The sequence below is a fragment of the Macrotis lagotis genome, chromosome 1 (assembly GCF_037893015.1).
Source record: "Macrotis lagotis isolate mMagLag1 chromosome 1, bilby.v1.9.chrom.fasta, whole genome shotgun sequence".
Classification (NCBI taxonomy): Eukaryota; Metazoa; Chordata; class Mammalia; order Peramelemorphia; family Peramelidae; genus Macrotis; species Macrotis lagotis.
In genome coordinates, this window is record NC_133658.1 from 556,103,899 (window position 1) to 556,130,933 (window position 27,035).

General features: G+C 39.4%; 1 protein-coding gene and 1 long non-coding RNA gene across 14 annotated transcripts in view; one reads left to right on the plus strand and one right to left on the minus strand.

Annotated features, from left to right (window-relative positions):
• The window catches only part of LOC141507081 (uncharacterized), a 58,072-nt gene extending 40,251 nt beyond the window's left edge, over window positions 1–17,821 (minus strand). For 3 of the 4 annotated variants that reach the window (XR_012474070.1, XR_012474069.1, XR_012474067.1), the window contains exon 1: window positions 15,848–16,734. This is a non-coding gene — a long non-coding RNA (uncharacterized LOC141507081). Of the gene's footprint in view, window positions 1–15,847; window positions 16,735–17,557 lie in introns of those variants that run through there. The other variant, XR_012474068.1, reaches the window with a different exon arrangement.
• LOC141507078 (HMG box transcription factor BBX-like) overlaps window positions 15,615–27,035 on the plus strand; it is a 369,819-nt gene continuing 358,398 nt past the window's right edge. For 5 of the 10 annotated variants that reach the window (XM_074214420.1, XM_074214422.1, XM_074214417.1 and 2 more), the window contains exons 1-2: window positions 15,615–15,765; window positions 18,990–19,062. The gene's annotated coding sequence lies outside the window, so the exon portion shown is untranslated. Of the gene's footprint in view, window positions 15,766–15,800; window positions 15,925–16,288; window positions 16,409–18,051; window positions 18,153–18,989; window positions 19,063–27,035 lie in introns of those variants that run through there. The other 5 variants (XM_074214418.1, XM_074214425.1, XM_074214427.1 and 2 more) reach the window with 4 other exon arrangements.

Sequence of the window (27,035 nt, forward strand, 5' to 3'; positions counted from 1 at the left end):
CTTTGGAGAAATTTAAAAACTTGGTCATAGTCACATTATGTTGCCTAGGAGCCAGCAAACTCACAGAACACTTCAATGTAAGTCACCAATGCACTCAGATCTTCAGTTTCCTAATTTGCAAAATGAGGACAGAAGCCTAGATGATCTTTAAGGTCTAATTTATCTCTACTATTCCTTATATAATCTAGACTGCAAAAGTCTTCTCTCTTTTTTTGTGCAAAAAAAAAGAAAAAAGAGAAACTCAAGTTTTCTCTTAGGTTTCAATAATGAACCTAAACTTTATGTTGCGATGTTAATTAACTATGTCTCTCAGCTCATGGTAGTAAATCTTTTTGCTCATATTATGCAAAATTTAAGTTCCACTCAAGACTCCTCAGAATACTTACAAAGCCACAAATATATAGGAGTGCTTTGCAATTTCTTTCTCCAATTCATTTTACAGATGAGGAAACTGAGGCAGAGTTATAATTGATTTTCCCAGAGTGAGGCAGCTAATAAGTGTCTGAGCTATATCTGGACTCAAGATAAATCTCCCTTTTAGGCCTGGAACTCTACCCATTGCATCATCTAGCTGCCTCCTTCCATATATTTAGGTGTCTACAAATAAGTCAATGGCAATAAGGATTTTGTGGATGGGAAGGTACATATCCTAGACCAGGTAAGCTTATTTCATAAAAATTGGGCCATAATCATGTTAGACACTGTCTCCTTTGAGAACTAGGAGTTATTAGGGGAAAGCAAGGTGGCATAGTTGATAGAGCTCCAAGCCTGAAGCCAGAAAGACTTATAATTCTATGTTCAAATCTGGTGTCAGATTACTGGCTGTGTGAGCCTGGGCAAGTCACTTGACCCTGTTTGTCTCAGTTTCCTCATCTATAAAATGAGTTGGAGAAGGAAATGTCAAATCATTCTAGTATCTTTGCCAAGAAAACCCAAAATGGGATCATACAGAGTCCCACAGGGACTGAACAACAACAACAACAAAAGAATCATTAGGGGTTATTATGAGGAGTAAAGGTATATTCTAAATATGATTATTTATGAGCTGTGTGAAACTGGGTAAGTAATTTAACCATGTTTTCCTCAGTTTCCTCATTTGTAAAATGGGAATAACAACAACCCTACCTCTCAGGGTTGTTGTGAAGATTAATTAGGATAATAATTGTAAATCATTTAGCATAGTGAGTAGCACTTAGTAACCATTAAATAGATGTTAGTTATGATGATGATGATATTGATCTCTGATATTTGCAGCATCCTCATTCAGCTTCCCAGGCTTTTTTCTTAAGTTGAGACAAAAGATGAAAAGGGAGAAGACCTGACTAGTGTTCACCATTGTTTCTGAATCCCTGGGTATCTTTCCAAATCAGTCTAGCCACCAGTATCCATCATTTTAAACCACTGCCCAATACTTAAAAAAAATTTTTTTATTGATGTTTTACTTTTCCAAATACATGTTATGAAAGTTTTTTTTTAATGTTCATCCATATGCCTATGCATATTTCTAAGTTACAAAATTTCCTCCCACCCTCCCTTCCCACTCCCCTCCCCTCAGTGGTGAACAGTCAGGTTAATATTGTACTTACACATTTGTGTTAAGCATGTTTACAGGTTAGCCATTTTTTGGCATGAGGAATTAGGATTGAGGGAAAGAAATCCATATGAATTTTTTAAAAAAGAGAATGTAGTATTCTTCATATTTTAAAGGATTTTTGTTTTGTTTTGGCCTCTGGATGGGGATAGTATTGTTCATAGCTGGTCCAACAGAATTGTCCCAACTCTCTTGAACTACTGAAAAGAACTGCTTCCATGAAGGTTGATCATCTTACAATGTTGTTGTTAATATGTACAATGTTCTTTTGGTTCTGCTCCCTTTGTTCAGCATCATTCCATGCTTCTCTAGAATCTGACCATTTATGTTTTCTTATAGAATGATGCTATTCCATAATATTCATGTACCATAACTTGTTTAACCATTCCTCAATTGATGGGCATACCCCTATTTTCCAAATTTTTGCTCCTACAAAAAAGCTGCTATGAATATGTTGAAACAATTGGGACTTTCCTTATTTTTTATGACTTCTTCTAAATATAGGTCTAGAATTGGAATTGCTGGATCAAAGGGTATGAACAGTTTTACTGTTCTTTGGGCATAGATCCATATTGCTCTCCAGAATGGTTGGTTCACTTAACAACTCTATCAGCAATGTATTACTGTCCTAATACTCCCATAACCCCTCCTACACTGATCATTTTCCCTTTTTGTCATACCACTGTCCAATGCTAAGAACATTTAGCCATCTAGTGACATTGGTGGAAAGAGAGAGGGAAAAGTAGTCTTTTCCTTCAACAGTAAATTCTAATTTGTGATTATATGTTGCTATATCTCATAACTATTTCTAGTGTACAATGTACCAATAAATATTTGTGTAAACTCAGGCTAAGTAACTTCATTATATGCAGAAAATAAAAATAAGTCAGAATATGAATCAGAAATAAAAAATTAACAGTATTATGTGTTTTCCACTTATCAGATATATCTGAAATATGCAAATATTCTAGAATATTTACTTTTTATTTAGTGTATTAGTCACCAAAAACCTAAAGCCTGTAGCATTTACTGCTATTCTTTCTTATATCCCCCAAATCCCTTATTTTTTCCCCAATTAAACACTCTTGATTCATTCATTCATTCTCCTATAGAAGTTTCTGCAGCAGGTTAAACAATCTCTCTTCTCATTCCCATATTATTGTGCACAAATGTACATGTAGTAAAAATCATATGACCCGGTTGTGTGGGGGGGATCACCAACTATATAGTTTCAAAATGATATGTTCACTCATTTTAAATATATACCATCAATCTCATAGGACTCTTTATCCCACAGTAAACTTTTTTGGTTGTTGTTTTTTCATATGAGGAAGATGAAAGAAAGTTTTCACCATCCACCAAGCACCACTGAATCTTTAGCTCCCAATATTGGAGTCTCCATTTCTTCTTCCACTTACAGATTTTATGGCGTTCTCTCATCCTAGGTTCTTGGGTTTGTTTGCCTCTGTCACCAGATTTAAGACTCATACCTGTATATATGGTATAGCAAAGTAGAAAAGCACATTGGCTTGGATTAGAATTCAGGTCACTTGGGTCCTTATTCTGTTACTGGTTACTTGTATCACCTTAAGCAGGTCATTTAGACTCCTTTGGCTTTTGTTTCCTCATCTGTAAAGTGAGAAAAATCTCTGAGATTTCTTCCAGCCCTGGAATTTCTTGTCATTTACCATGACGAGGTTCTGTGTCTTCACTCTGACTCCTTATGACTTGCTCCTTACATCAATTCCATTTTTTTTTGTTTTGTTGCAGTAGAGATGCTAGAACAAGCCGGCAAACACCAAGAAATCTTAGACTCAATATTCTTTTTTTTTGTTCAGTGTACTCCACTGTTATACCTTGAGACTCATAAATGATTGCTAAAACCTTAGAGGAGATGCCCCCAATTTCTCACTCTTAGATACCTCCCATGTTAGTAGTTTCTCTCATCCTTGGTATGCTTAAAGTGGATCTGAGCTGTAAGCCAGTCTTTAAGGGTACAGGTTAAAAGTCTCTTAAGGACTAAAGAGTATCTATACCGTGAAAAGAAAGAAAAAGGAAGTGTTCTGAAGAAGAGGTATTAGTATGTGGTGAGGGAAAGGGAAGATGAATAAAGGAGGAAGCTTTTATTATTTGTCATTCCTATCATATTCTGGTCAGGGAGGAAAGGTAGTGAGTCACTGGAGCGGGGAGGGAGGAGAATCCTCTAGTCATCATCTAGGATTCGAGAAGAGGCCCAACAATAGAGTAACAGAGGAAGGGCTCCAATTTACCCAGATTATTCTATAACTGCTACTCCTATTGATTCAGTTTAATAGAGGGAAAGGAGTGGATCAAATTCTAGGTGCTGGGCACCCAGAGGAAAGAGAACCCATTAGAGTTCTCTTGCCACCGGAAGTTTTCCTTCTAAGATGAGGCAACAAATTCACTCTGCCTCTATCTTATCCCTGATCTTCCCTTGCTAAAAACAACCATATATACTCTAAATTCAGTCAAGGGTAACTTGTTGGGGGGGGCAGTATTAATAATAATTAACATATAACACTTTATAATTTGTAAAGCTCTTTATATGGCTTATCTTATTTGATTCTCACTACAACCCTCTGACATAGAGGACACTGGATTAGAAGAAGGCTAAGTGACTTACCCAAGATCACACAGTCAATCAAGGTATGGGATAGAGTTAGAGTTAAGGTTTTCCAGATTGTTAAGTCTATAGTTTTATTCCTTGGGCTATACTATCTCCCTAATATCCTAATGAAATGGCTTCTTTTACATCAAACTCCTTTTGTCAGATTGTAGGAACAGAGATGTAGACCTGTGCAGACCTAAAAGGGACCTTAGAGGTCATTCAATTCTAATGCCCTTTTTATGAGTGAGAGCCAGAGAGGTTGTGACTTGCCCAAGGTACCTTAGGAAGAGCATGGAAAGAATTAGAATTTTGTTTCCTCTTTTTCAAAATTCTGGGCTCTTTTTATGGTACCACACTATATGGCTGGCTGTTTTCCTTGAGGATTACTTTGCATGTTAGGGGCTCAGTGGATGAAGCACTGGGCCTGGAGTCAGGAAGACCTGAGTTCAAATCTAACCTCAGACACTTCCCAGTTGTGTGAACTTGGGTAAGTCACTTAATCACGTTTCCTCTGTTTCTTCTGTTTCCTCTTCTGTAAAATAAGCTGGAGAAGGAAATAGTATCTTTGCTAAGAAAACCCCAAATGGGTGTTCACAAAGAGTCAGATGTGGCTGAAACAACTGAACAACAAACAGCATGATCATCATAAATTCAAAATCAAAGACCTCTTGATATGAAACTCATTATTCTACCCTATGAGATCAGCACTATTGTTCTGGAAAATCTTTGGATCATAAATCTAGAGTTGGAAGTTCATTCAAATTTCTTGATTTTTACCAATGAGGAAATTGAGGCTCAGTGGTTAAGTGACTTACCTAATGTTGTAAACATAGTAAATATCTTCAATGGTATTTTTTTTATACTCACTCACCCAAATATTTTAATAGGGTCTTTCATTAATTAACAGGGGGATCCCAAATTAGTCTCACAATAATTTACTTTCTTTTCTTTTTTTGCTGTTATCTATCCTCCCAGTTATTGAGACTGGAAGTAGATTTTTTATTTTCTTGACTTCCAGTTAAACATTTGGACAGTTTCTAAACCTCTTCAGTTTGGCACTTTAAGCCCTCCCTAATCAATCAATCAATCAAAGTGTATTTATATTGTGCTAGACTGATTGCTGGTGATAAAAAAAAAAGGGGAAAATCCACATCAATTCCTCCTCTTATAGTCTGTGGATGGCAACAACAGGTACACATTTAAGTACATCTAAACAGGTGCACATTTTAGTACATCTAATTTGGCTCCAAAAGACTTCTAATCTTACTTCATATTACTCCCCTTCACTTATGTATATTCTAAACAAACTCGACTTCGAACTTCTTCCTAAGTATAATTCAATACATATTCATGATGACAGTGTCCTATGCTAGAATATACTCCCTCTCATTTCTTTTTTAAAAATTTTATTTATTTTTCCAATTACATGCAAAGGCAATTTTCTAGATTCATCCTTTTGCAAGCTTTTGAGTTTCACATTTTTCTACTAACCTCCTTTCCCTAGTCCTCCAAGGCAACTAACAATCATATAGCTTGTACATGTATGATTGTATTTAACATATTTCCATATTAGTCATGTTGTGAAAGAGGAATTAGAGCTAAGGGGGAAAAATTATGAGGAAAAAATAAAAGAAATTTTAAAAAGTAAACATGGTAAGCTTTGTTCTTTATTCAGACTCCAAAGTTTATTTGTTTTCTGAATGTGGATGGAATTTTCCATAACAAGTATCTTAGGATTGTCCTTGATTGCTTAACTATTGAGAGCTCTCTCTCATTTCTGAACCCCATTTCCTATGTAGGATCTTGCCTTGTGTCTTCCACATTGTGGGGGTTAGGGGCATGGTGCTCCACACCAAGCACCCCCCCCTCACCCCTACCCAGATTTGTGAAATCCATGAAAAAATTTTTCACTCCTCCCTTCATACCAGATTAGTTGTCTGAATTTTTCCTTTTTCTTTTCTTTTTTTAGTTTTTTTTTCAAGGCAATGGGGTTAAGTGGCTTGCCCAAGGCCACACAGCTAGGTAATTATTACATATCTGAGTACGAATTTGACTGACTCCAGGGCCGGTGCTCTATCCACTGCACCACCTAGCTGCCCTTTTTTCTTTTTCTTTTATGGGGTGTTTACAATACCTTATCATAAAATTTGGGTTAAAGTATTTGGTCATAGGCTGTATTATACAATACTGTGTGTATATATATATATATATATATATATATATATGTTTATATGAAATACATTTTTAAATGTCTAAAATGTGTTGTCTATTGGCCTTCTCATGCTATCTGCTGACCTCTGTGACTTCTGCAAAACTTCCCCAAATTTTTCATTTAATTTCTTTTTTTTTTCCATGCTTCACTTTGGTTTATTTTTATAAAACATTTAAAAAATGGTTTTGATTTGGTAGATTGTCCAGAACTATGAATGTAGCCTTGTGACCCATTTAATTTCTTATACCAACCCACTATACACTGAAAATCAGGATGGGTAAAATCCTGATGTAGAAGGAATAACTAAATAGCACTTAAAGGTTTTCAAAAATCCTATTTAATCACCCCAATAACACTGGGAGTTAGATGCTATTATTATCTTTTATTTTACAGATGAGGATACTGAGGCAGACTGGTGAAGTGACTTGCCAAGGTTCACAAAGCTAATAAGTATCTGAGACCGAATTTGAACTCAAGGTTTCCTGAATCTTTCTCCACTGTTTCATCTAGTTATCACATTCATCCTCAAATTTCTTTGCAAGCTCTTTGAAGGCAGAGATTGTTTCAATTTTGATTGTGTTTTTCCAGTATCTAGCACAATGCTTTGTACATATAAATGGTCCCAGGCAAAACTATGAGACCTTTAAAACTTTGTCCTTGGAATCTGGCCCTTTCTGTGCCCTTTAACACCCCCCACCCCCATCAACTCCACATCCTCATATTGCCTTCCTTTTCATCTCTCTTGTTACTTGGTTCAGCCTTCTTTGAGATAACACAATTTTTTTTTAATATTAAATTACTATTTACAATGTGTTACTTTGTCTAGGTAAAAGAGAAAAGGGGGCAATTTTTAGACGAAAAGAATATATTTTTTGTTTGCTTGTTTGTTTTTTTTTAGTTTTTTTTTGCAAGGTAAAGGGAGTTAAGTGGCTTGCCCAAGGCCACATAGCTAGGTAATTATTAAGTGTCTGAGGTTGGATTTAAACTCTGGTACTCCTGACTCCAGGGCTGGTGCTCTATCCACTGCGCCACCTAGTCACCCTCCTAAAAGAATATCTTAAGGAAAATTTTTAGCATTGCAACATATAAGTGGTTGAGATTTGGTTAACATGGGATATCCTTCCTATTGCCCCTGAAATCATTATACTCCATTTATTAAAGGTAGATCATTTCAACATATACCATGGAAACAATGTAAAGACTAACAGACTGCCTTCTGTGGGGGATGGGAAGAGGGAAATGAAATTGGGGAAAAATTGTAAAATTCAAAAATAAATTAATTAATTAAAAAATATAAAGGCATATCACTTTTACTTAAGTATCACTTCTGATATCGTGATCTTTTCTTGGTTCTCAGTTGACACATGAGGGCATCTATGATGAAAAATATACTGGAATAGAAGCTAGAAAACCTTGGTTTTTTCCTCAGGTCTGTAAAATTCCTTTGACTCAGTTTCCTTTCCTATAAAAGGAGAGATGACTAGGATAGGAAGGAAATAAGATTTTATTAAGCAACTACCATGTGCTAAGTGATTTACTAATATTTTTCCATTTGAGTTTCAGAACAACCCTGGGAGGTAGGTGCTATTATGATTCTCATTTTACAGTTGAGGAAACTGAGGCAGATGAGATTGAGTGACACATGTCACTCAGCTAGGAACAGTGTAAGAATAGATTTGAACTCAGTTTTCTTGCTTGACTTTAGGTCTATTAATTCTATACAGTTAGCCACCTAGATGCCTCAAGCTTGCTGTAAGAGGACAGAAAAGAGAAATTTGAAGGAAACTAAGACAATCTGTGCCAGAGAAAAGAGACAGGAGTGCATATGGAGTGGCAATGGGGCCAATTTGGCCAGAACATCAATTGTGTGAGAAGGTAATGGGAAAGAAACCTGGAAAGAGAGGCTGGAGCCAGATTTCAAAAGGGTTTTGAAAGCCAAACAGGAGTTTGATATTTTATACAAATGAAAAGAGGGAGCCACTTGTCCTCTTTGAGCATGATGATGTTTGTCCTTCATTCTTGAAAAGATCATAATATCAGGGGAGGTGATGCCATGACAAGCACAAGAATTGGCTTTGAGTGAGGCGGTTGCTGGGCTAGGTCACCAGCCTCACTTTCTCCTCCTCTAGAAGCATCTGGGACCAGTGGCCAGATATGAATCGGGATAGGAGATAGGCCCTGGATGAGAGGCAATCAGGGTTAAGTGACTTGCCTAAGATCACACAGCTAGTTAGTGGCAGATATCTGAGCCTGGATTCAAACTCCATCCTCCTGATTTCAAGACCAATGCTCTATCCACTGTGCCATAAGATCAATGTGGTCAGACACGAGCTTTGGATAATAAAAGGGTTTTTTTCTCCTTAACTTTAATTAATTTTTAAAGGACTATAGCTATACCACTGAAAAGAATAAAAGAGGACATCCAGTTCTATTATCGCATTTTATTGATAAGGAAACTGAGACCCAAGAAGGGCATGATTTGCCCAAGATCAAACAGACCAAAGTTTGAATCTTATATAATTGAAAATGACTACTTTATTTTCTATATCCCTTCTACACAGTATTTTGTTAAGAATTCTTCCTGACTATAGTTGTATGAGATAATTTCTCATCTATATAATTGTTGTGTTTTTTATATTTTTGCTTTCTTAGTCTGTTTCATTTATCAATATTTCTTTTTCTGACCAATACCAAATAGTTTAGATGAATAATATCAGTTTGATAGTTGTGAAGAGCACAAATTTGAGAAGGGCAAGACCAGGGTCTGGGAGTCCAATTAATTAATCAATCAATCAATTAAGACCTGGTGCAATTGATGTAGGTCTAGACCAGGGTCCTGTGTAAGGAAAGGAAATGTGAGATATTCAGTGTCCCAGAAGTCTTTATGTACTTTCAAGCTACACAAAGATTTGGGGATACCATGTCTTGGGGAGGAAGAAGGAAGCATCACAAACTGGTAAGTCATAGACCACTTTGATGTTGTATCCAGGTGATTAGAGATATGGTGATGTGTTCAGTAGAAATAAGGTTAGGAAAGAGTTTGTTCTGAAGAAAAGAATGAAAGATGTTTTCAACATGTTGAACTTAATGTCCATGAGACATACATGTGGTGATATGTTGAGGTAATAGAATTCAGGGAAGAGAATGAAATTCAATATATAGATCAGGGAGTAATTTGCATAAAGACGAAAACTCTATGGGAGATGATGGGGTAACCAAGGGAGAGAAGAGGGCCCTCAATACATTTTTATGGGAGTGGGGAAAAGTATCATTGTTGGAGCCTATGATTTCTTTGATGAAGGGAATTCCTAATGTTGAAACTCTCAATGAAAATGAACAACTCGAAAACATTAAAGTTCCTTGTGCCCTTAAAATTCAGAGATTTTTACATAGATATAGAAATAGATATGTTAAATGCAGGGATTGGTCCCAAACCTTCCTGACTGCAAAACACTAGAAATAAGAGGAGTCAGGAAAGGTTCCTAAAGAAGAAAGGATTTAAGATGGGACTTGAAGAAAGCTTGGGAAGCCAGCAGGTAGAGATGAGAATGGAGAGCATTCTATGGGTGAGGGAGTCAGAAGAAATGTCCCTAGCAGAGGGATGAAGTATCTTGTTCATGGAATTCCAGGATTGTGCCATTGTATCAAAGAATGAAGAGGACCAAGGTGTAAAGAAGACTGGAAAGCCAAGGAGAGCCAAATTATGAAAGGTTTTGAATGCCAAACAGTGATTATTATACTTGATCTTGGAGGTAATAGAAAGTTTCTTGAATTGGGAATAGTACCACATGCTGGATCTATACTTTAGGAAAATTCCTTTAGTGGCTCATTGGAGGATGGATTGGATGAGGGAGAACTTGAGTAGGCAGACCTCCAGGAAATCACTGAATGTGTGAGGTGAGGGCCTATCACAGTGTAATGAAGTGTTAGAGAAGAGAAGGGAGCTTATCTTAGAAAAGGTGCCATCAACAGGCCTTGGCAATAGATTGGATACAGGGGGTGAAAGATAATGAAAAGTTAGTCTGAGGGACAAGGAGGGTGGACTCTGTAGCTTTTTTTGTACAGTAATAGGGGAAATAAGAAAGAGGTAGAATTTAGGGGAAAAGAAAATCAGTTCAGTTTTGGACATGTTGAGTTTTAAAATGTCTACTGGACATCCAGTTCAAGATACCTGAAAAGCAAATTGGAAGTAAGCAGACTCAAGGTAAAATAGGTAGACCTGAGAATCATCATTAAATCCATGGGAGCTGATGAGATCACCAAGTGAGGTAGGAGAAGAGAAGAGAAGAGAAGAGAAGAGAAGAGAAGAGAAGAGAAGAGAAGAGAAGAGAAGAGAAGAGAAGAGAAGAGAGCTCAAGATAGAACCCCAAGGTACACATATGGTTAGATCCATGATCTAGATGAGGAGACCGAAAGGGAGTGATCTGATAGGTAGGAAGACAATCAGGAGGGAATGGTGTCCCTAAAATCTAGGAAGAAGGGAGTTTTAAGGAGGAGGGGGTGATGATCATCAAAAGTTGCAAAGAGGTCAAGAAAGAATAAGAAAAGGCCAATAGACTTGGCGATTAAGAGACCATTGGTGACTTTAAAGAGAGAAATTTCAATGGAAAGAAGGATTTTACAAGTGACTGCGAGGGAAGAAGGCAGAAACAAGTATTATGGATGATTATTTTCAAGGAGTTTGTCCACACAGGATAGAGGAAATATTGAACAAAAATTAGGGAGAATGGATGGAGTAAATGAGGGCTTTTTTTTAGGAATAGGGGAGAAATAGGCAGGTTTGTAGGGAGTAGGAAAGGAGTCAGTAGAAAGGAAGAGATTAAAGATAAATTATACAGTGGGGAAGATGGGGGGACAATTTGTAGAAGGAGATAGGATGGAATGAGATCCTTTTTATAGGTAGAAGTATTGGCCTTGGTAAGGAATACAACTACCTCTTCATATGAGACAGGTTAAAAAGGATAAGTTAGTGGCAGAAGGCATCTAATTGATATAAAATGAGGAAGAAGGGGAAAAGAAAGAGATCCTAGTGAATGATCTTCCATCCTATTTCCTTGGCTAGCTCTCCCATTTCATCATCTGAATAGACTAGATGAGAAGTCTCTCCTGCCAAAAGCTACTGACTGGTCTCTGAAAATAATATATAATGAGATAAAAGCAAAAGAGAAGATACTATACTTATCAATACCCTTTCCTTATATCTGTCTAATATCAACTTGGTGAGTAAAATAAGTATTACAGAAAAACTTATTTGATAAATATGTATTATCTTATATGTATTACATGGTACATAAACTAAGAGTATTTCAATCTATAGTGTTATCTTGAATTTGACATTCACTCTATTTTCTTCCCCCCCAAGACTGGATTTCCCTGTTTTCCTCAGGCTGGTGGAACATTAAGTACTCTTTAATTAAGGCCTAATTGTTCCGGACCTGCTCTGTTTCCTACCTGGGCCAGTTGGCTCCTCTTTAGTCCTCCTGATGGTCTCCTCTCACTATATTGGTGTAAGACTCAGTGTAGACACTGGATCAGTTTAACCCGCTGATGCTGAGAACTTCAAAGCTCTCAAGAGATAAGAGATTGAGCAGTTTCTTTCTTCCCAGTAGCCAGGATTGCAGAAGTAAGCACAAACACCTGGTTATTTCCAATATAGTATCTGGTATCTGACTAGTGCTTAATAAATGCTAAATAATAGCATTCTTTCTATAAAGTGATGACATTACTAGTCTACTATTTTTCTAGTACTGGGGACTGGTTATATTGAGGCTTGCACACATTCTCTCCTCTACCTCTTTGTTATTAATAATATAATTGTGTAAAGGTATAGTGAGGAAAGGACTTTTTTTTTTTTATGTTTAAAATCACTGTATGACTCTGTGGATAGAGCACAACCGGCCTGGAGTCAAGAAGACTCATCTTCCTCAGATACTTACTGGCTATGTGACATATGATCCTGGACAAGTCACTTAATACTGTTTGCCTCAACTTAAGGCAAATGAGTTGGAGAAGGAAATGGCAAATCATTTCTCTACCAAGAAAAACCCCAAATGGATCATGAAGACATGTTGAGTTTTAAAATGTCTACTGGACATCCAGTTCAAGATACCTGAAAAGCAAATTGGAGGTAAGCAGAAGTGAAAGGATTTGTCTAGGCTCAGTCAGTTTATATCCAAGACTGAAAAAAAAAAGACTAGACAACAAAAGCTACAGAGTCCATCACCGTGATTCTATTAGCACCATAATGACCATAATGACAATATATGAACAAAACTCTTACCAAGGAATCAATCAATCAATCAACAGTGAATGAATGAATCAATGAGTATTTTTTAAATACCAACCATGCAAGCTACTGAGAAAAGAAAGACAAAAAAAATAAAGTCTATTCCCAAGAAGTTTACAATCTTACCAGGGGTAACAACAGGTGCTTATGTGAATAGATAAAAAAAAAAATAAATATAATTCAGGAGGTTGTTGGTAGGCAGAAGAATGGGGGGGGGGGGATATAATCAAAGGCCTAGTAGAGAAAAAAGAGTTTTTGCTTAGCTTTTTTTTTTTTTAAGTTTTTGCAAGGCAAACAGGGTTAAGTGGCTTGCCCAAAGCCACACAGCTAGGTAATTATTAAGTGTCTGAGACCGGATTTGAACCCAGGTACTCCTGACTCCAGGGCCGGTGCTTTATCCACTATGCCACCTAGCTGCCCCTGTGCTTTGCTTTGAAGGAAGCTGGGTTTTCTGTTAATTTATTAGAAAGAAATAAAGCATTTTTCTAAAATAATTTATCCTCCATTTCTGAGAAAATAAATATTTGTAATAATTTCCAACATTTCTGTTATCAGTTGAATTTATTGATGTTAATCATCGTTCTTATACAAAAGAAGGAATGTTTTACAAAGAAGTTCTGAATGTTCTGAAAGTTCTCCATCCTTGCCTTTCCCAATGAGTTTGTCATTTTAAAGGAAATATTGCTGAGTTGCTAAAGCAATGATACTGTGGATTGGCTCCAGCTTGACCCTTAGCATTCTGGGTCATACTGGACAGGTTATTTAATTTTTCTGTGTCTCATTTTCTTTATGTATGAAATGGAGATAACAGGACTCAGCACTCACCTCATAAGAGTGTAATAGGGATTAATGAGAGAGTGTTAGGTCAAGCACATTGTTCTTTTGGTGAAATACACACAGAATGCCATTAGAATAATTTTTAATAATTTTTTTGGCAGCCCTTGTGATTTCATGGTTATAGGCAACTCCCAGGTAGAAAAGTCCTCTACCAATGCAAGTCAGCAACTGTGCTGTAACTTTCAAATTAAGTTACCTGGGCCCACTCAATAAGAAGTGAAAGGATTTGTCTAGGCTCAGTCAGTTTATAACCAGCTTGGGAGCGAACCGGCTTATTCCTGATTCCATGACTAGAATCCTATCTAATTTTATTAATTTTCTGTAATTCTTATCTTTTAAATCAATGTATCTAATTTTTATCAATTAAAATACACTGTGACTTTTATTACTTTTTAATATTTATAAGTAAAGCATCACATTTCCAAATATATTTTAAAAGAATTCCAAATTTCTTTTAAAGAACTAAAACTAAAGAAATTAACATAAAAGCAAAACATATCAATAAAATGTAAAAAAGAAAATGAAAAAATGACATGCTTTTTTACATCTTCTGCTATAATCCTGATTTTACAGAGGAAAAGAAAACCCAAGGAAATAGTCAACAACGGTCAATAAAACACCTACTATGTGCTGACTAACTTGAGAAATGAAAGAATTTTAAAGTGATTTTATGTAAATATAACAAAAAAAGCTTTTATTTAACTCAAAACTTGTCATTTATTTTAGATATACAGCTAGGCCATTAGTTTATGTTATAACTTCAATTTCTAAATTGTTTGGCATTAAAAAACAGTTTCCTGATTCCCTAATTGTAGAAGAAATCAGAGGAGATGATTTCTTCTAACCACCTTGTTTTAAAGTTGAGGGAATGAAATAACACTCATATAGGTTAAATAACTTTATCAAGGTTATTAGTAGTAAGGACAAGACTGTATTCGCCCCCAAGTCTCCTGCCCCTCAATTCAGTCCTCTATCTTCTAAGTTAGGTGACTATTTTACATGGACCTGTCAACTTAAATTTGCCAATGGTAATTCCTTCCCTTATCCAGCTAAAAAAGTAGCCTAGAAGGAATTTATCATCTTGCATTTTTTTTGATAGTTTGTGCTATCTAGGAGACCATCATTTTGCAAGATAATTTATAAAGTCTAAGCTGAATTCAGGTGGTTAGTTTCATTAAAAAATAAATTCAATTTTAATAAACAATGACTAGCGATCCTCAGGAAAGGAAGACTCTCCAGAAAGAATCAAACTTAGTTTCCTCATCTACACAAATAACAAATCATTAATGAGATCCACAAAGGATAGAGAGTGCCTGCACTTGACTGACAATGACCTTTTAGGAAAGAAAGTTCAGTGACACAGCATCCGAATGACTTTCTCTACCTTGTCCCTCAGTGTAGGTAAATCATACAGAGTTGTCCAGATTGCTGGCTTACTAAAGCATATGACTATTCTAATAAAAAAGCCTATCTTTATTGTTTCCTGTTTCTAAAGTTGATTTTTAATTGAACTTACTGATGAGGTACCTGAATGCTGTGGTCTTTATAAACTTTATTTTGCCACAAGCTGGCCTCTTTTGATGGCACAATCTATGCAAAAAAAAAAGAAAAAAAAGCAAAATGACAAAATCCTTTTTTGACTACTTGTTGACTGGGTCAGAAGGAGAAACCATAGCCTCATGCAAATGGGGCACTCCAGTGGAGTACTAAGCCCTCCACTTCCACAGCCAGTGGAGTTGCATGTAGTTTATTACCATAGCCCTCCCAAGTCCAATGGACACCAGTTTCCAGCCTGGCAACTGGTGCAGCTGGGGGTCTTCCTCTGCTCCGAGCCACTTGGCTGGGTCTTTCTACCTGTCCTTTCCTTGTCGTCTACGGGTCCTGCCTGTTATAAAATAGAAAATATGATGATCTTTGTGTGTGTGTGTGTGTGTGCCTGTGTAGAATGTGTGTATGTGTGCGTGTTTGGGTGTAACGGGCCCTCTGTATGGCTGGCGAGCCCGTCCCTCAAGCCCTGGGCCAATGGCAGGCTGCCTTATATAAAATGAGTGTTTTCAGTCTCTCCGGGTTGCATGTACTGTATGTGGAGCAGTGTACAGTGAAAACGGAGGCAGAGCGGCTCTGAGAGCTCCTCTCTTCACTTTCCCATAGAGAAACACTGAGTGGCCAGAGAGAGCACACACACACGTTGCACACACACAGGGGAAGAGGTAAGTGGCCGGCGGCCCCAGCCCGGGCTGGGCGAGCCGAGCCGGGGAGCCCCTTCCCGACACTTTCTTTGCGAATACTCACTTGAGAAGAGCCGGGCTGCAGCCCCGAGGACTCCTCCGGCGGCGGCGGCGGCACAAGGAGCAGCAGCAGCCGGCAGGGTAGGGTGGACTTGAGGAAGACCGAGGGGGAGAGGGCGACCGAGAGGGGGAGAGCGCCCTAACAAGTCCTGCGCCGCGATTCCCGGCCGCTTCCCCCCCCTGCACGAAAACTTTGGGTTGGGAGAGGTTCGGGGGTGGGGGGGGGGATGTTCGACTCGCTCCCGGCCCCCTTGGGGCAGGAGGAGGGGGAGAGGTGAATGCAATGCAATGCATGCACGGCTCGGGGAGGGGGGGGAGTAGGCCAGCCAGTGCCAGGCTGCGTTTGAAAGCAGCACCTCTCACCAGGCAGGCAGCGGCGGTGGAGAGAGGGGCAAAGAGGGAGGAGGAGGAGGAGGAGGGGAGGGAGGAGGAAGAGGAGGAGGAGGAGGAGGACTAGGAAGAGGAGGAGGAAAAACAACAACAGAACCACCACACTGACTGGCAAATTGTGCCTGCCCATGAAGCCCCCAAACTTCACGACGGGGGAAAGTGCGTGGATCTGAAGGTTGGCTCCTGGCTGGGGAGGGGAGAAGCGAGAAGGGGGGAGGGGAGAGGGGTCACGGGCGATCGGCGGAGGGCACGCTCATCCCGGGGTCCCCCCCTCCCGGGGATTTGTTTCCGTTCGTGGCTCGGGCGAGCCGGGGGAAGGCGGCTCGGTGGTTCCTTCATCTCGAGAGTTGGGGCTCCGGGCTTTCCGGCTCTCGGCAGACCGGTGCCCTCTCCCCCTGCCCCCGGGGCCGGCGTGCAGCGGGCACAGAAAGTGGTGCCCGGGCGCGAGCCCGGCCGGGGGGGGGGCGGGGAGCCCGGGGGGCCGCGTCCGGGCTCCGCGTGAATGTGGGCTTCTGTTGTGTCAATAAGTTTAAGGTGGAGAAAGCGAGGCTGGGTGGGGGAGGGGGCGGGGGCAGCAGGCCTGGGCCGCGCGGGGCCGGGCTCCGGAGGTGAGCCGCGGCGCGATGACAGAAAACTTGGAGGTGAGGACCCCGGGGACGGGCCCCCGGCCCGGCGAGGCCACGGCCGCGCCGCCCTGCCGTCCCCGCGCCCCGGGGCGCCCCGGCGCGCTGCCCCCACCCCCAAACAGGGGCTGGGGGGGCTCGCACGGCCGAGGGAGCCCGAGCCCTGGGGTTTACAGAGCCCGCGGGTCCGGGCACGCGTGACACTTTAGTGTGCCAGGGCTCCCTGGTCCTCTCAGCGAATGAGGAAGGTAAAAATGAAACGATGCAAAAAGAGCTAAGACACAACATGTACGACAGAGGGGGGGCGGAGAGACACACGGAGACGGGGGAGAGAGAGAGAGAGAGAGAGAGAGAGAGAGAGAGAGAGAGAGAGAGAGAGAGAGAGAGAGAGAGAGAGAGACAGAAGCTATTTTTTGCTTTCCTTTCTGTAGAAAGGGGGGAAAAAATGAAGCGTGCCTTCTCCTCCCCCCTCGGCGTGCGGGGTCGGGTCCATATTTTGGGCGTCTGAGGACCAACGAGTCCAGGCGGGTCTGGCAGAAAAGTTTGCAGAGGTGGGGGGGTGGGGGGAGAAGTCCGGGAAGGTGGGTGGAGGGTGGGGGATGGGGGCGATGGTCACCGGCCTGGGGCTCCGAAACCATTGGCCGTCCTGCCGGGGACACGTTCGGGGCGCTTCTCCCGGGTCCACACTGCGCCTCACTTACCTTCCCCGGCGGCCGGGCCGCGGGGGCCGCCCCCGTCGGGAGACTCTCGGGGAGAGGCGTTTTCCCCTTCCCTTTGGGTTAAGCTAGCCCGGGAGTTGCGTGTGCGTGCGTGTGCGTGTGCGTGTGTGCCTGTGTGTCTCTGTGTCTCTCTGTGTGTGTGTGTCTGTGTCTGTGGCTGTGTGGCTGTGTGCGCGCGCGGGGCCGGCCCCCGCAGCCGGCCTCCGCCGCCGGTCCCCCTCCCGGGCTCGGCTCCCCGGGAGCATTCCCCCCGGGCTCGGGCTCCGCCGCACCGCGCCCGCACCGCCGCCCCCGCACGGCGGGGGCACTCCTCCCCCAGCCCCCCATTATCACATGCGCCGTGGAGGGATGGTCCAGGCGGGGAACGGGATCGCTCATGTGGTGCTAGCGGCGGCGGCGGTGGCAGCGGCGGCAGCGGCGGCGGGATCGTCGCCGGGGCCGCGGGGAGGAGGAGGAGGAGGAGCGGCGGGAGGAGGTGTTTTCTGCCCCGATCAGCGCCGGCTTGATTCCCGACATGTCGCCGGAGAAGGCGGAGAGGAGGGGGAGACCCCGCTCGTCGCCTCTTCCTCATTGAAAGGTGTTTTGCAGACTTTGACGCCGGGAGTGAGCTTTGCGCTTCATTTTCCTCCTCTTCCCCAAAGCAAGATGGACTCTATTCCGCTTCTCTTTCTCCCTCCGTCTCTGCCTCTGTCTTGTCAGCCTCTAAGATCGACATTTTGTACTAAGATGCAAACTTGATGGTGACCGGCCACAAAGCCCGGGTCAGATCTCTCTCCGTGGCCGCGCCCCCCCATCCCGGCCCGGCCCGGCCCGGCCCGGCCCGGCCCCGCGGGCCCCGACGGCCCCTGCACTTGCCGCGCCGGGGGCGGACGTGCCTTCCCGGCCGGGCTCGGCTCCGATCCCCCGGATCGCCCCGGGGCTGGGGGCGGTCGGCGCCGGCACGGCCGCGGCAGCCGCTCCGGTCTGCCGGGGCGCGGGCGGCGGTTACCTGAGCCCCCGTGCGGCTCAGCCCGGGCCCCGGGGGGCGGCTCAGCCCCGGCCCCGGGGGCCGCCCGGGCCGGAGGAGTCGGGGAAGGAGGCTGCGCCTCGGCAGAATGGATCAACTTTCTGCTTCGTACAGATGGGAAGTAGAGGAGTGGGGGAGGGGAGGGGAGCCCGGGTGGCCGGCACCGGCACGGCAGTCCTGGCGGCACCGGCCCCCCTGCCCCGGGAGACGGCGGCGCATCTCCCCGGGAGCCCTCCTTCCCCGGAGAAGGAAGGGCGCTTTTGCTCTTTAATCCCAACTTCCTTTGGAAAGCGAGTCTCGAGTTTGGGGTGGGGTGGGGGGGCTCCTTCCCTGTGGATGTTGTGTCGATTGGGAGACATTGCAAAACGATGGGATACTGATGATCTGCCTTTATTTGATACTTTATAGGTCACTATCACATGATAAAGGCTCCGAGACAGCTTCTTCTTCCCCTGACTGTCATTTCCATTTGCCTTCCTAGGTAAGTATGCAAACTGTTCTTACAGGAAGAGACTCATTATTGATAATAAAATAAGGCTTCTTCTAGTCTCTCCTAGGGAGATGCTTTGTCAGATGTTAAGGTCCCCGGAGAAGCATGTCTTACCTTCACCCCCCCCCACCCCCCCCCCCGTGGATTTCAATTTATGATGCTTAAGGTTCAGCACTTTGGGAGTGGGAATTTTTTTTTTAAAGATGGTGACTTTAAATGTTATGTTCTATTCTCCCCTCTCTGGAGCAAGTTAAAAAAAAACTACTGAAGCCTTGATTGTATGCAAATAAGCAATTAAATTGAGGATGAACTTTTAGCATAGTAGGTGAATGGAAAGAACTATCTTAAATTAAGTTCTTTAATCAGCTGAAAATTTTGGTAAAATTTCTATTTGATGATTCTCCTGAACTCTCCCAAAACTCAAAGAAGGCATTTGTACAGGGTCTCTATTACTCTAGTGATTGATTGATGCTTGCACGGTATACCCATCTCATCCTTTTTTCCTTGGTAATCTATAACATTTGTGAAAGTAACTACATTTATGAAAAATAGTTCATCTAGCTAGATTAGTGTACTGAAAAGCAAAGGCAGGTGGCCATATTTTTGAAACTTCTCAAAGTTTCAAACTCTGGGTCAATCTGTTAAAATTGACTATGTTAAAAAATATAAAAGAATCCAACTTTGAGACTATGTATATTTCTGAAGGACCTGCCACCCCCACTTTCCCACAGAAGAGAAGCAGTATGTGATTGGCTGCAGATTTCTGAATTATCAAAGTGCAAGGTGAAAATTAAGGATTTCTGGAATGTTTTAAGTTAACATAGTCATCCTAGGTGCAAAATAACTTGCTTATAAATCTATTCCTTCTCCAGTTTATTCTAAATAGCAGCATAGGAGACTATATTATCTTTAAGCTATGATTAAATGATAGATAAGTTCCCCAAAACTGTAAGCCAGAGGTACTAGTTTCTAACCTCTAGAGTAGAGATAGAGGTAAGATTTTTGTCAATCATAAATGAGCTTTTGAACTCATTTCCTTAGGAAGGAAAAATCTGTGACCCGTCTTGCTTCATTACTTAGCTTCCAGAACTTTGTATATGCCAGTGAAACTTTATGACGTTGTGTTGAGAAAACTTGTTTTTTCCGAGATTGGGCTTTCTGAGTAGCCTTCATCTAACAGCAAAATAATGGTGACATTATCACTGGTGCTTGTAGGTCATAAGGCCTATATAACCCATGTTCATGTTAAAGTGAAATATTGTAGAATGACAAGTGGTGAATTATTTAATATAATCAGTGGCAAAAGTTGGCTTTAAAAAAACAAAACCTAAAATGATGGTATTTGCATTCTTTTAAAAGCAAAAGATAGCAGTTTTTGAACATATGGCAGGAGCACTTCAGAGTGTATTCTTGGTTACTAAAGGACATTGCATTTGTATATGTGAGACTTAGTTTTGTTTGTTTTTTTTTTTCACTTTAGCTAACTTAATGTGAGTTCTTTTTTCGGTAGAAGTATATTTGACCAACTCAGTCCTGAACATGTAGATCATTAATTTATAGAATAAAAGCTTATCTGGATGAAATATTCCATTTCTCTGGAATATCAAATAAGTAGCTCATCAAAAAAGATTTTAAAAGAACAATTATGGACTATGAATTCAGAAAAGCAGCACTTGTGGTGATGAGATTTAACAATGATCTAAAAAAGGACTCAAATGAATTATAGACTCAGAGAATCCAAGAATCGGAAGAAACTTGAGTCTAGCACAATATTTGAATAAAGACCTCTTCTACAGTATGCACAAATGGTCAGTCAGCTTTTTCTTGAAAACATGGGGTGAGAAGCAATTCCTCTACTTCCCAAGGGAACTTATTCCGGTTATTAGATAGCGCTAATTGTTAGGAAGTATTTCTTTACATTCCTCCATAATCTCTACCTATGTCACCTATTGGGTATTGTTCTCCAAGTCTTCTCTTTCACAGATTAAAAATTGCCGGTTCCTTCAGTTTATCTTCTTATGGCATGAACTTAAGGCTCTCTTCATTATGTTGGTTGGATCTAAAATACACTTATCCCAGTGACGATGAAGCAATTTTAGTCTTTAGTAGAAGTTTAGTAAAGACATTTTGGTAAATTGCTTCTGCATAATGAAGAATTCCCCACTTTAATGACTGAACTATTGGTCAGAAAATGATTCTGCATCGCTAAAACTGTGATCTTGATATGTATCTTAAGTTTGACTTCAATTGGGGCAGCTAGGTCGTGCAATGGATAGAGCACAGGCCCTGGAGTCAGGAGTACCTTAGACACTTAATAATTTACTTAGCTGTGTGGCCTTGGGCAAGCCACTTAACCCCATCTGCCTTGAAAAACCTAAAAAAAAAAAGTTGGGGAGAAAAGCATCCCTTCTAAGTAAAGTTTGAGTTCAATTTATATAAAAAATAATTACTGATATCTGTGCAGTGCTTTCAAAGGCACTCTGGTAATATTAGGAAACCTTTTTACCTAAGACTGAAAAGTTTCCTCTTAACCTCATACTTCATTTTTTTTTCTTTTTAATGATCTTTATCATTAGTTTAGGGTCCAATTTTTAAAAAAATTTTCACTGTGTAGCGTGTATAGCTGCTAGGTAGCCTTCTTTCCTAAGATGACGTTCCGTCTACTCAGTATGTAGTTTTTATTTACATACTGTCTTCTGGATTAGTTGAAAGGGATGGGGGCAGAAATAGTTATTACCCCTTCTCTCTCTCCCCAATATTTAGCCAGGACCAAGCACATCACCAGTACTTAGTAAATTGTTGTCAATTAATTGATTGCAGTGGAAGGATAGAAAGAAACTCAAGTGAAAAGTATATGGATCTCAAAATATATCATGTCTTTCACTCATGATTAAAAATTACCCAGCCCTTTAAATCTCACCACCTTTTATCTTTATTAAATATTTCACCAAGATAGATGGGAGATTTCCTTAGACACTGAAGTCATAAGATGGACTATTTAAAAACTATCAGGTTTAGGTAATTATGTTTTTTTTGGGGGGGGGATCATAAATATCTATGTAATTGATTGTTTTCTAAAAAAGAGTAACAAGTAAAGAAAAACAACTTGAAACAGTGTTTCACCATTTTAAAAAACCTTATCTAGCATCTAGAGTATTAATAAATATTATTTTTATATAGAATTTGAAAAGTACTTGCCAATCACTAAGGTAGTCTACTTAAAGTAGAATTTTTTCTTATACATGTTAAGTTGCTAATATGCTAATAATTATGGTCAATAATTTCTGTCATGTTATTCACCACAGTAGAATTTTAAAAGGTTTTAATCATTATCTCTATTAAAACATAAAGAAAACAAACTTCTCGCAAATGATTTACAAAAGGAAGGAAAATGTAAGATACTGTTGAAATCCTTAAATAATTGAAATCCAACAGCTTCATTTGAGCATTGACATTACCATCAGTGAGGAATAACCACCTTTAAAGTTTTAAGATCCTCTTACCTTCAGTAAATCCTGAACTTGTAGATTCTGTTTTCCTTTTTCTTGAATTATAATGTTATTGCCAAACCCATCTTTTGTCACTTCATCATTTAATATTTACTTTTAAAAGTCCTTGCTGGTTTCACATGGCCTAAAGGACTTTCTATATGTCTTAGCTAAAATCTTCCTCTCATTTTCATTACCTTTCACTCCAAAATGAGGAATTAAGAGTCAGGTTCAATTTGTTTGAAAATAAGCAAAATGAAACTGGCCCCTGAAAGATTATGTTTCTTTTCTGTTTTTTCAACTAATATTCATTTGTCCTTCTTCATAAGTGTTAGACTTTTGAATGCATCACTCCCTAAAAATTCCAGTGCAGAGATATATTTAGAGAATCTTCATTGATATACAGTAGTATGCTTTTGTTTGAATTTGAAGGAAAAAAATCCTAAGTATTAAAATAATAGCTATGAAAAAATATAGACAAATACTTCCCAGAAAGAATTATACATTTTTTAAAACCTTCATTGAAAGAAGAGAAATTGGAGGGAAATAATTAACATTGGCAATGTACATAACCTGCCATATACAGTTGATTTTTAAATATACCATCACCATAAGCAAATGGGCTATTAAAAAAAAAATAAGAAATATGAAATATTTTAGTAGTTACATAGTGTCAGATAGTGGAAAAGTATATGAAAAATCTGAAAAAAAGTATAATCTTGTGAACATTTTATAAAAAAAGATTTGAAAATATTCATCAACTAATTTGTCAGGCAATGCAATGTATAATCAAATATAAGTAATAACACAGACAAAAAGTGAAGCTGTTCATAAAAGAATCAAAACAAAGACTTAAATGTAATTATTTTAGCATAGAGAAAAACCTTGTTTTTCTTCTTTTACATTAAGAATGATATACCTACAAGACATATTGTATATTAAAGTTGACTATATTTTTATCTTACACCCCTAAATAAGTCATATGATCCAATGATGGGAGGTATTATATCTTATATTTTTATTCATTCATTTAGCAGTGTCTACTACGTATAAAACACTATACTAGGGACTTCCCTCAAGGAGCTTCCATTTTACTGGGGAGAAAAATACATGTACTGATGGATTAAAAATACACACAGTAAATGCAAAATAATTTTATGGGCAAACAGCAATGACAGAATGACAGATCAGGAAGGTTTGTGGTTTGCTTGAACTAAACATTGAAGAAAGCTAGACTTTCTAGGAGACTGAGGCAAAGAAAGTTCATATGAGGCATGGGTGAGAGATTGTGCTGCACAAGAATGGAGGTAAGAGATGAGATACTATATATATATATATATATATATGTATATATATATACATATATATATATATATATATGTATATATATATACATATATATATATATGTATATATATATATATATATATATATATATATATATATATACACACATATAAACTACATGAGAGGGAACCGGAAAGATAGTTTGTACATACTCTCTCCAGGTACACTAAGATCTAAAGTACTGGAGATCTAAAGAAATGCAAAAATGTTGTCCCTTCCCTCCAAGATGTCACATTCTAATGGAGGTGAACAATATTTACATGACCAGGTACAAGCATATATAGAGTGTAAATGAAAGTTATTCTTGATGGGAAATCACTGGTGAAGGGGAGGTGGGAGAAAACTGGTTCAGGAAAGATTTCTTGTAGAAAAAGCTGGGGATTGAGCTGATGAAATAAAGAAGCCAGGGAAGCTAGGAGGGAAAACATGCCAGCATGGGAAGCAACCAAGGAAAAGCCATGTAGTTGAGATAAAGTTTTAGATGTGTAAGAAACATCAGTAGCCTCTTGTAATGGGAAGGATGAGTTAGGAAGAGCTTTATGAAATAAAATTCTATTTTATTCTATAGACAATGGTAGAGAAGTGACTTGGTACTCTGTAGGTGTTATACATTTCAAAATTTCAAAAGTGTTGCATGGAGAATGTTTGAAGGCAGGGAGATCAGCTTAGTGGACCATTTCAAAATTAAAAGAGGCAAAAGTCTAGAATTAGGGTGGTGGCCTCGTGACGAGACAAAGGGAATGGATGTTATTATTGTTTTGAAAAAGACTTGGTAAGAGATGGGATGAGATGGATTGAAGGGAAGAATTGAGGATGAGTTTAAGGTTGCAAACCTGAACTGAAAAGATGTCGGTAGCCTTGACCAAAATAGGTTAGTTTGGAAGAAGGGTGTGGGGCAGATAGAGCAAGTTAATTAATTTTGCTTTAGCTATTCAGTTTTAGAAATTCAGTAGGCAGTTGTTAATGGAGAAATACATTAGGAAGGCTAGGTGAATAGACTACTGGTTATGGAGACAGGAAGGCCTTGAGTTCAAATGTGGTCTTAGAAACTTCCTGACTGGATGACCCTATTTGCTTCAGTTTCCTCATCTGAAAGATGAACTGTAGAAGGAAATAGCAAATTACTCCTGTAGTTTTGCCAAGAAAACTCCAAATAGTATCATAGAGAATTTGGTATGACTTAAATGATTGAAAAATGACAAACAGCAACAAATGCAGATATGAAGTTCAGAAAAGGCAGAGACTAAAGGCAAGATGCATAGATCTACACAGAGCATGGAGATCCTAGTTGAACCCTTGTGAGCTGATGAGATCACCAAGAAGGATGAGAGGGAATTCAAAGTTAGAAAGTAGGACATGAATGATTATAACACAACAAAAATGGAACAAAGAAACAAATCCTTCATCTTATTATCTTACTAGCCTCATTTTCCCCCTTTATAAAATGAGAGAGTTGGACTAAATGACCTCTTTATTCATGTTACCTGTTTATTTATGTGGAATCCAAAAAGAGAGAATATTTTCAGGAGCGCAAGAATGGTTGTATTAAATGCATGAAAGAAGATTGATGGATTTGGCAATTTGAGTTTGTTGGTCATTTTGAAGAGAACAGTCCAATGAGTGCTGAATCCGAAGCTTAGGTTTGAATCGATTCATAAACCTACGAGTGGAAGGGAAGTTGAGGCAATAAGAATAGATGGCTTTTTTCCCCAAGGAGTTTGGTTGTAAAACGGGATATTGACATTAACAATGATAATAAAAATAATATTTAGGTGGTACTGGAAGGTTTGTAAAACATTTTACAAATATCTCATTTTATCCATATAACTGTGCTATTATTATCCCTATTTACACAGGAGGAAACTGAGGCAAGTGGAGTTAAGTCATGTGTCCATGATCATATATATATATATATATATATATACACACACACACACACACACATATATAGTAAGTGTTTGAGATCAGATTTGACCTCAGGCCTTCCTAAATCTAATTCCTGTACTCTATTCATAATAACAACTCTTAATAAGTATTTTGTGTCTCTACTAGTATAGAGAGTTGGCTTGCTTAAAAAGCGTTTGTTGGATAAAATGAGTAAATGGTGAATAAAAGAAGAGAAGGTGTGAGAGCTTAGTCTTCAACAGGATGTACAAGACTTGATTTAAAAAAACATAGACAAACCTTAAGAACTGTAGATAATATCAGAGGATATGTAATTCAGAAAGAAGAAATAGATCATATAGAAGTGAGGCAGTAGAGGAATAACAACTGGGTTTGAATATGATCCTATTCCCCCCCCCTGTGTGAGCACATACTGTCTTGTGTTACAGTTATTTGTTTATATACTATCATCCCTATTTATCCTGCAAGCTCCTTGAGGCCTGGGATTATAGTATATTCAGTTAACTCATCAGGTTCTTATTAACTTCCTACCCTTCCCTAGGCACCAGAGATATCAAGACAAAAATGGAAATCAATCCCTGCCCTCAAGGAACTTAGATTTTACTAGATCTCCCTTATTAATTAGCAAAAAAGCCTTGGTTAGAATTTGTGTTAGAAATAGTAACTAACAAGGTGAACCAAGGAGTAAGATTCAGTAAAATTCATTTTGATTCTACATTTATTTGATACATAGCTATTCAATTCAAGCAGAGTGGAATATGAAGAATATTGACCAATTTATGAAGAATAGAAGAAAAGCTAAAAGAATTCTTATGTGGAAATGAGGAAAACTTAAAAAGACAAATCCCAAAGTTAGAATTTTTATAGCATGCTCATACTGTTCAAATAATCTATTACCCAAGACATCTGAATATTTCCCCTATTCTGTTAGGAAAATAAGTATAAAAAGCTCTGTCTTTAGGACCACCAATATAGATTTAGTTTCTTTTTAGTTGATTGTTTTTTTGTCTTTAATAATGTTTTCTCTGAGCATTGTGTGCTTAGAATCGTAGTTTCCTCAAAAGAAAATATAAAAGAAAAATAAATCTATAGAAGAATTTTAAAAAATTATAGATGATGTAAATTATGTTGCAAATGGCATTTATTGAGATAGAACCAAAGATGAGTATCTTGGTTCATTGTTATATTAAGATGATTCAGATAAAACTAACTTGTTATCAGATT